At 36.8% G+C, this 10,000-nt stretch overlaps 1 protein-coding gene across 1 annotated transcript in view; it reads right to left on the bottom strand.

Annotated features, from left to right (window-relative positions):
• LOC125048154 (cuticle protein 19-like) overlaps positions 1-7,167 on the bottom strand; it is a 42,302-nt gene extending 35,135 nt beyond the window's left edge. The window contains exons 1-2 of the mRNA XM_047646706.1: positions 7,075-7,167; positions 6,583-6,755 (exon numbers count right to left, since the gene is read on the bottom strand). The gene's annotated coding sequence lies outside the window, so the exon portion shown is untranslated. The remainder of the gene's footprint in view (positions 1-6,582; positions 6,756-7,074) is intronic.
• Between the last annotated feature and the right edge of the window lie 2,833 nt (positions 7,168-10,000).

Genomic DNA, 10,000 nt, shown 5'->3' with positions numbered 1-10,000 from the left:
CCTTCACAGAAACATCTGATATTATAGCCTATATAAGATATTCTATTGCATTTTAATGATAGACAATCATAGTCAAGATCACATGCACTTCTCATATCACTCTAGCAAGGTTCTAAAGTTATTTCCGTTTCTCTGACAGCCACCGTGGAAGAAACTGCGAAAATAATAGTATAATCATCACTATATTAAATGCAGTAGCTTGTGTAAGTGAAATGGAACGAAAGAAAACATAAGTAATAAATTCGTGTACATTCTAGAAAACTCAGTTTCTCTTTAGCTGGTAATTCTATTTAACTGTGATCATCATACACACACATATACACATACATACATACATACATATATATATACTCCACAAACTCCATTTCTTACGTAACAAACCCCGTTCAAATTTGCATCTCGTACTTCCGGTCCTCGTGTGCCTTCTCCAGGCCCCACAGGAGTCTGATTTCCCTCCGACGCCTCCTCCTATCACCCCAAACCCCCACGACACGCCCTTTGTCAGTCCTCGAGTTGTTTTTACTATTCCCGTCGCGGCCTCTATAAATGATCCTGAGAGCAAATATATTGGGAAGGATGTTAGCAGCACCAACGGATGAGAAATATAGAAAGTGATGATGATAAAATAATAAATAGGAATATGAAGTAGAAAGGTAAGAAGATAATAAATTTGAATGTTAAGTAGAAAATAATAGAATGATATGTAGGAATATTAAGCAGAAATAATAAAATGATATATAGGAATATTAAGTAGATAAGATGATGATTATTAAGAAAACAGCTCTATGCGACGAAATATCTCGAAGGTTTGGAAACATTTACTATTTAAATAGAAACTGAAGGAAGCAATTCTTACACACGTCCTAGAACAAGAAGGAATATCTTCCTAGGCATCAAGGGATATAATAAATGAAATTAAATATATAAAAGATGAATAGAGGCATTAATAATAAGAGGAAAAAAGCTCTTATGGTCGACAGTCCTTCAATTTCGGGTCGAACATGAAAAAACAAATAATCAATTACGTAAATAAGGTAGAGAGTTCTCGAACGGAAGTAACGGTTTGAAAAAAATAACTACTTTCCCAGACGCGCTCAAAGGAAAAAGTAAAACACGTATTTTGTATTATATCCTTTCAACCTCCTATAAAAAAAAAAAAAAAAAAAAAAATCATTAATTGGAAAAAAATATAAATCTTTTGCGTGTGGAAGAAGGACTTTTGCCTTATTATTTGCCACGCGTTTGTTTTCCTCGGCCTTTGCATGTTTTGAATTCGCTCAGCACCAACAGCTCCCTCCCGCGGCCCCGCCCGGTGTAGGTCGAAACGTGACGCTGTGGGCTATTCTGCCTTTTGTTGCTCCTGCTTGCCGTTCTTCCAGAGAATACCATGCGGGTTATGTATGCATGTTTAGCATCTATGTATGTAGAATCATACATTATATGCATCCGCACACACACACTCTCTATATATACATTTATATCTATATATCCATACATATATGTGTACACACACACACACATGCAGGAACTCTTGCATGTATGTGTGTATATATATATATATATATATATATATATAGATGATATTCTTATAGAGTACAAAAAGTTACAGTCGTCGGCACAGGAACTAATCTGCAGACACGAACAGTAACGCCACAAATAGCGGCTAAGTCCGCTCGTTCGGTGCGAAAGAATAAGTTGCCACGCAGCTCGTACACCGTGTTCTGTCGTACTGCGCATCTACGTCATCACGAACAATCACGAGGCGGCAGTTTAGCTGAGATTTTAATTGCTCATTAAAGTTTTAGTAAAATATTCCATATACTTTATTATGTAAATATACACTCTTTACTGTTCATATATATTCGCATTCTAGCCGTTTTTACGTAAACAAAAAGTTTCCATGCTTACTGTCTTAAATCTTTTATTCTTTTTAATTGCTTAACTACTCAAACAATACAGTCAATGCTTAAGCTATTTCGAGTATGCAAATAACACCTGCACATTTCTAGACTACAGTGACCTGGCTCATCCTTCTCAGTGACAATGACCGATCTGTGTCATCAGTGCTACGGTGGTGTGTTAGACTAGACATTAAGAACTAAGAAATTTAGATGCGACAAGTCAAGAAAAATTCACAATAGAAATGTGAGGTGTAATTAAAAAAAAAAAAAAAAATCATAAAACTTGGTTTGCTAAATTAAATATAGACATTGAAACAAATATGTTTTTTGTAAATTTTTATTTGAGAGTTTATTTCTCTTATTCTGTGGTAAGAGACGAACTAAAACTCTCTGATAAAACAATTTGTGCCTGGGGAAGTTTTTGCCGTGAAGTGCTTATTTCTTGGTGTTTAAATAACAGTGCTGATGAGATTGGTGGCCCTGGCACGATTGTAGAAATAGACGAATCTAAATTCGGCAAAATTAAATATAACGTTGGCAGATTGATTGAGGACAAGTGGGTTTTCGGTGGGGTGTGCCGTGAGAGCCGGATTTTTTTTTTTTTTTTTTTTTATTCCGGTGCCCTCCAGAGATGCTGAGACCCTTCTGGCAGTTATAAAAGACCGTGTGAAAGAAAGGACCACCATCATCAGCGACTGCTCGAAGGCATATAACTGTCTAAATAAAGAGGGGTTTCAGCACCTGATTGTGAGCCATTCCCTCAACTTCGTGGATCCCGTCACTGCGGCTCAAACCAACACCATCGAGCGGAAGTGGCGGGAAGCGAAGACCAAAGCACCGCATTACGGCAGGAGGAAGTACCATTTTGTTGGCTATGTGGCACGTACTATGTTTCTACTGAGCATCCCAGATTATAACCAAAGACTACATCGCTTCCTCCTTGCCGCTGCTAATTTTGACCCTCCGCAGTAAGGTACGTCGTCATAGCATTTACGTTTTTTCTTACACTGCATAGCCTTTTCAGTAAAAGTAAAAGAAGGGGGTCCGGGATAGCCGTTCCCCCATGGCTAAGTTAATAAATAAACTGGTAAAACAAGTAAAGTACGAAGACCTGTCTCAAGCTCTATCTTGCCGTGCATATCGAGGTGAAGAAAATGTTTGCCGGGGGGTGTTGGGTGGCAGAGCCCCCCTTTAACCTTCCCCTCGGACAGTGCCCAAAGGGCACGCCGTCACGGCAACTTGGACTGTGGAGTATTCTGTCGTTAACCGCGTTAATCAAAAGCTCGCATTTCTTCACCATAAATAAATAAGTTTGGCTCAAATATTCGAAAAGTCGCATTTCTTTGATTTTTGTATATATAAAGTTTGGCTCGCATTTCCGAAAAGCCGAATTACTTTGCATGCATAATTTCCTTTGGTCATTTACTGGCACTCAAATCAAACTGAGAATACCCCCCCCCCCCCCTAAACTCCCGGTTCCCCACGTATCCCCCAAGATTGTTGGCTGAAATTGGGGACTTAGTCTCTGGCGGGGGCGTCCTTACCGTAGAGAATTACCACAGTTTTACCCACACCTTACCTTAAGCAGTAACTCGGGCTTTTTGTCACTGGGATCATCGGGGTCAGATTGTTGTTGGAATCGCGATCGCTCTCCGCCGTTCCTTATCGGATAGCGGAGGGTCATTTCGCGGCCTAGACGAACTGGTCTTTTCTGTAATGACACGGTGTCTTGCAGTTCGGGCATAGTACTTCCAAAGGCAGTACACCGTGATTTCGCAGGTATAATAAACTCGCGTCATTATTTCGATAATATTTTTGCAAAGAAATCGAAATACTTAATATCACACCCGATACACTGCTTAGCCATGATGGGACTGATTTGAATTTCAACCGTCTTCCTCTAGGCCCAGCTTCTATTGTCACGTGATAATCTGTTTCATATCTGATTGGTTCTATTGTGCTGGGCGACACTGGTCACGTCACCTTCCAGCGCAAATCTAATTGGCTCATTTGATGTCCCTCGCTTACGGTATATGCTACGAATTCGTCCGATTTTCCGTCGCTTTCAACGACTTTTGCTGCGTTTCCTGGATTTTACACCTTTTTTTTTTTTTTTTTTTTTTTTTTTTTTTTTTTTTTTTTTTAGGTTTTATGCGTCATTTCCAATAATACCGAAAAAAAAAGATTGAAACGCGACATGAATAATGGACAGGAAATGCAAACACGGTATCACTGCAGTAAAAATAAGAATTACAAATGTAATCTTAAAAATATTCTTATGCTTCTTCCTTTTTCTTTCTTTTTTTTACCTCTGTATATTCAAGCGTGGCGTTATATGAATATATCTTTGAATAATTTACTTTATGGATTCGCATTCACATCTTTTGGAATCAATTTGATGTGTATATTTTCAAGGAGACTGAAATACGTGACTAGATTTATAAATAATCAAATTTCGGATAAACATGAAATCGTTTCTGTTGTAAAAAAATACAGTTGTGTTTCTTGATGTTTTTTAGAAATGGCGGTCTAATACACGCTTACAAATAATATAGAAATCTATCCATTGCATTCTATAATTAACAGTATGGAAAGCTCTTTTTTATTCTACAAAATAAAAAACGACAAAATCTATTTAATTTTACAAATAACAATATAGGAAGAAACATATATCATTCTACAAATAACAATATAGAAAGAAATCTATTTCATCTTACAAACAAAGAATAAGATATATATTTCATTACACAAATAACTTTATAGAAATAAATCTGTTATAATCTCCAACTAACAACGTAGATTTTTAAAATCATTTACAGATGAACATGAATACCAGCACAGATATAGCCGAAAACTGGGGCCATGACTCTCGCCTGAGACACCGAAGGACAGACTGCCATTTGGAAAGCGGTGTTTCGTTTTTAGATCGAAATGTAACGATTTTCGTCTGCTGCCAGGAGTGTTATGTTGCAAAGACTAGGATGTGTACTTTTCCTTGTTTTATTTATCTAATCTTTCATTAATCTTTAAGAGAAGTATATAGGTTGATTAATCACAGGGTTGAAACTTGCATTATTATTTTCTAAGGGAGCTTCCGGAATTTAGTTGCGTGAGATGGTTTCACTCTCCATTTTTTTCATCTGATTTTTAGTCGTTTGAAATCGAAAGTGAGTTATGCAATTTTGGATATGTTCCACCTTAATTTATTTTATTTATTTTTTTTTTTTCTTAGGTTAAGATCTACTTCATAAATTGGTGGTGACTGATGACGAGTTCGCAGATTGGTGACTAAATTTACTTGATTACTGATAGCTTGGTGATGAATCATTAATTGAATGGTGATATTTGGACACTATAAAAAAATTGGATTCTATAAAAAAAAAAATGGTAGAGTAGCTATAACCTAGCATCATAATAGTCTACTTACTTAACGCGTCGGTCATATGTAATGTTTTAAACCCCATTGTATAATATCAGCGACAGATGGGGCAGTGCTAGAACTCTAGAGGAACGTGTTGGTACACTAGATTTATAAAGTTCATAACTCTCTGAGAATGGTATTTTTTTGTATTTTTTTGTATTTTTTTTTTTTTTTTTTGGGGGGGGGGTATATTTTGCTGTTTTCTCGCATGTCTAGGTTGTTTTGTTAATAATAATGTCCACCCGCAATTCTATACACCAGCTGTGGATTCTTTATGATTTATATCATATCTTCATGGTTTTTTCTCTCCATTCTTTATATTGTATTTAGAAAAAAACTTACGTAAATGAATAATTAAAGTCTCGATATCACATCTTCACCGGAATGATATGACAATTATAATCACATAGCTTATATAAGCCGTGACCTGTTAAAATGTCTCTGACTCATATCTGTTGTTTCGTTAACCTCGCCATGAGCATAGAGTGTTGAAGCTGCCATATGTGGTGTTCAATTCTCCTATGTCTCGAAGTATGCATCTTCTATTGTTTTTCTTTTCACATTACTTAATCCTTATTACACACATTTCTAAAGTTTGCACCTTCCATTGTCTTTCTTTTCATCTTATTTATTTCCTTATCCTATTCTTCTTCGCCTGTTTCATATCACGTTTATGCCCCGTTTTGTCAGCAAGGGAGTCCTGCAGCGTAGGAAATCACCTTTATATTCAGTGACCTACGATTTTCACATACTATATCCCGTGTGCTTTCTTTATCATTGATTTTATAAATATGAATGAAAGTGTGAACGTGGAAATTTCTTATTTTAACCATACACAAGCCTAAAAAATATATCAATAATAACAGTAATGATAATGGTTATTTAAACCTTATTACAGACTCTCAACATACAAAATGCAAAGATAAATGATCGAGTAACAAGACATCAACAGAGTGAAAGAGAGAAAGGAGTGGACTTCAGATCCTCAAAATCAACGCATAAATGATTTTTAAAAAGCCTGTTTTTATTTTCAAAATATTTTTGGTGTGTGCCATGACCCCCCCCCCCCCCCCGTAAATAGGAACACATTCAAGCTAAAGTGTCGCAGAGGCTCACATCTCTAAGTGTCACGTGATATATCCATCATTTTTTTCCATAATTAAGTACAAAGATCCATGTAATAATTTTGCCTTACCTGATTGATATGTCGATTTAATACAGTAGTATGTTATTATAATGCAATATGACGTTATGACTCACCTGTCATGAGATTCAAAGAAGCGAATGTGAAGTGGCAATTAAAGAACTTTATTTCCAAGCATTTCAGTAATTAGAATCTGTTTTCCGAAAGGCGCTATCACATGCATGTTTCGCGACAGTCTTCACTTGTTTCGAAGTTATTGGCGTTTCCTTTGCAACCACTGTAAGCGAACCTATGGGGGCGGGAGGGGAAATGTAAATGTCAGTTGTACACGAAACGGGAAAACGCAAACATAAACATTAGCACTATCACAAACACTAACACATAAACACATAAACACTTACACAAATACATACACACATACACATAAACTAACACGCACACAAATAAACACTAACACTAACACGCACACAAATAAACAGTAACTCTATCACAAACATAAACACACACACACACATACATACCTTGAGATATAAACGAAATTTGCGTTACACACGTATAGATATAAACGAAATTTGCGTTACACACCTATAGATATAAACGAAACTTACGTTAAACACTGATCTGTGTCGAAGTCATAATGAAATCTTGGATATGCCGACAGACAGGAACCCCGTTTAGCAGGCAGGAGGCAGATGAGGTCTGTAGATGAGAAAGATTATGCTATTATGAGTCTCAAACACGTCAGTATGAAAGACGAAAGATACAGATTGAATTAGAGAATGTACAGCGTCAATATGCAGTGTTAATGCCCATTATAGAATCGTGGAAAAAAATAATTAATGCCTGACTTGCCTTTGACCATCCCTTCCACAAACGCCATTGAGAGCAGGGTCACTACCACGAACCAACGCACTGAAAATAACCCAAAAAACACTTTATTAAATAAAAAAGAATCCATATTTCTGACTGCAATCCATATAAGATTACGTGATGCTTATTGGGAACTGTTGAATGTGCAAACCTCCCTTCGGTACAGTGTGACTTATTGACATTGAAAGCAGATTCTTATAGTGTTTATAAATTCGAAACGTGATTTTGTTGATCAAGTCTCATTTCTCACGCTGTTCCTTTTTTCTGTTTATTCTGACAAACACGTTCAAATACGTTCATATGGAGTGTGTACATTTAATGAATACATACATATGTTTGTGAGGTCAGTGAGGGTCTTAGGAGCCCCCCCCCCCCCCCCCCCCGCACTGACTCCTCTCCTGAGTGCCTGTTTTAGCAACACGTATTACGAAATATCTCACATGTTTCGAATACAGTCGTGGTGGCTCATACGGCGGGAGTATTTGTTATTTTCCTTCATGCCCTCCAAACAAGACGTTTCTAAGTGACCATGACAGGTACGGTTGCAAGTTGCAATATCCGAAACCCTCCGAAACTAACTGTAAATGTATCATACCATCACTCTTCCCAAACGCTTACAACGAAGAATGCAAAGTAGTCTCGAGACATTAAAATAAAGATTATTTTTCAAACTCGCATTGACATTGCTAAGTAATATTCTTGCTATATTATAATCTAAACGTATGGTGTGCTAAACATAATATAAAACGTACATGTTACAGTTATCAATACAGAACCTCACCTTAACTTCACACACTTATCCAAGCTATTGGCTGGTAGTCCCTCCTCTATATATGTATGTGTGTGTGTGTGTGTGAGAGAGAGAGAGAGAGAGAGAGAGAGAGAGAGAGAGAGAGAGAGAGAGAGAGAGAGAGAGAGAGAGAGAGAGAGAGAGAGAGAGAGAGAGGGGGGAGAGAGAGTGTGTGTGTGTGTGATATATCTATATCTATATATCTATATATATACATATATGTTTATATGTTTATATATATATACATATATATATATGTATGTATGTATGTGTGTATATATATATATATATATATATATATATATCTGTGTAAGTGTGTGTGTGTGTATATATGTATATATATATATATATATATATATATAAAAGATAGTCTTATTAAAGATTTCCTTTGACCCTCTTCCCATGGGCATAGAGGAATGAAACGTTGCAGTTACTAGTCTTTCACTACAGAGGTCCCACCAAGAGTGACACACTTCTCCCATCGTTTTATGCAGCTTGTAGAAGTCCACAGGTTGCAGGAAGCCAGAAATCAGGGTCTCATCATTTTAGAAACGTTTGCCCTTTAAAAACGACCTCATTAATGGAAAGAGGTGAAAGTCAGCTGGTGCAAGGTGAAAGTTTCATCCAGTGTAATTGGTCTGTCAACAAAACCCTTTTTTTTTTTTTTTTTTGTCTAAAAGAGCCTCGAAAAAACAGACTCGTTCCTGTTTCTGGAAAATTATAAGTAGCCTGGGAACCCATCGAGCAGTCAAATTTTGTATGTGTAGATAATAGAACGTCTGCTCTCTTGGTTTTCTTATATCCTTTTCTGCTGGAGATCTAAAAGCTCATATTATCTACTTAGTAGAGAAAATATTTTTGGGTGAAAATGTGAACACGTAGTTTACCCTAATTGTCCTCGAAACGTAAACAGGCGGCGCTTGTTTCATTCCCTTCAAATGCATGAACATTTCCCTCCCCTTTTAATACTCCCATTTACAAAAATGAACCACTCCAAAGCTTTTGTTTTAATCAATTCTCAATGCCATTATTATGAAACATATTCGTTACTACAATACGATACAATGTAACGTTGTAAAGAAACTATTTCAAGTTCAAATGATTACAATCACTCACTTCCAGATTGTCAAGAAATTACCAAAAGATAATATTTTTCACAAAATATCAGCAGCCTCGTCCACATATCATGAACAGCATCTTATGGAGATAAGTTAGATACACGTCTGTGCCAAATCTCATTTGAATTACATGAACCATAACACCACAAGAATAGGAATTGGCATTTTTTAACGGAAAATTGCTGATAATTGAATAAATAGAAATCGCAATAAAAAATATTTGAGCTGAGGTATCCAAATACAAAAAACATAACAAAAACAAAATCTGGGTGTATAGGTCTTGCCTACCGTCCTTTCAAATTTCCTATCATTTGGCTAAAATAAAAGGAAAGTGTGGCGCTGTTTTGAAATAGCATCAGAATGTCAGAACAACAATGACAACACAGAGAAACAATAGGAAAAACAATACATTTCCTTCATGTAGGGGAGGATTATACATTGAGGGGGGCTAAAACAAGGTGCCCTGAGCTTATTGGTCATCTTCGAAATCGTGAGGGTGACCTTAGGGCTCTCTCGTGCATTATTGCTCCGAGGTTATCAGTGTCATTTTTAGTCGGACTATCAGATGGCTCCAGGGCTATCAATGCTATTCTTGGCCGGACTATCAGTGGCCATTCGTGGTCTGACTATCAATTGGCCCCAGGACTACCAATGCCATTCTTGGCCGGACTATCAATTGTCTCCAGCTTGGCTTCAGGACCACTTATTCTATTCATGATCTACAACGAATCGCCACCAAAATGATGTAGCTTTCAT

Source organism: Penaeus chinensis, chromosome 43 (assembly GCF_019202785.1).
Source record: "Penaeus chinensis breed Huanghai No. 1 chromosome 43, ASM1920278v2, whole genome shotgun sequence".
Classification (NCBI taxonomy): domain Eukaryota; kingdom Metazoa; phylum Arthropoda; class Malacostraca; order Decapoda; family Penaeidae; genus Penaeus; species Penaeus chinensis.
The sequence above is the reverse complement of the archived record's forward strand: the minus strand, read 5'-3'. Positions and strand labels throughout refer to the sequence as shown.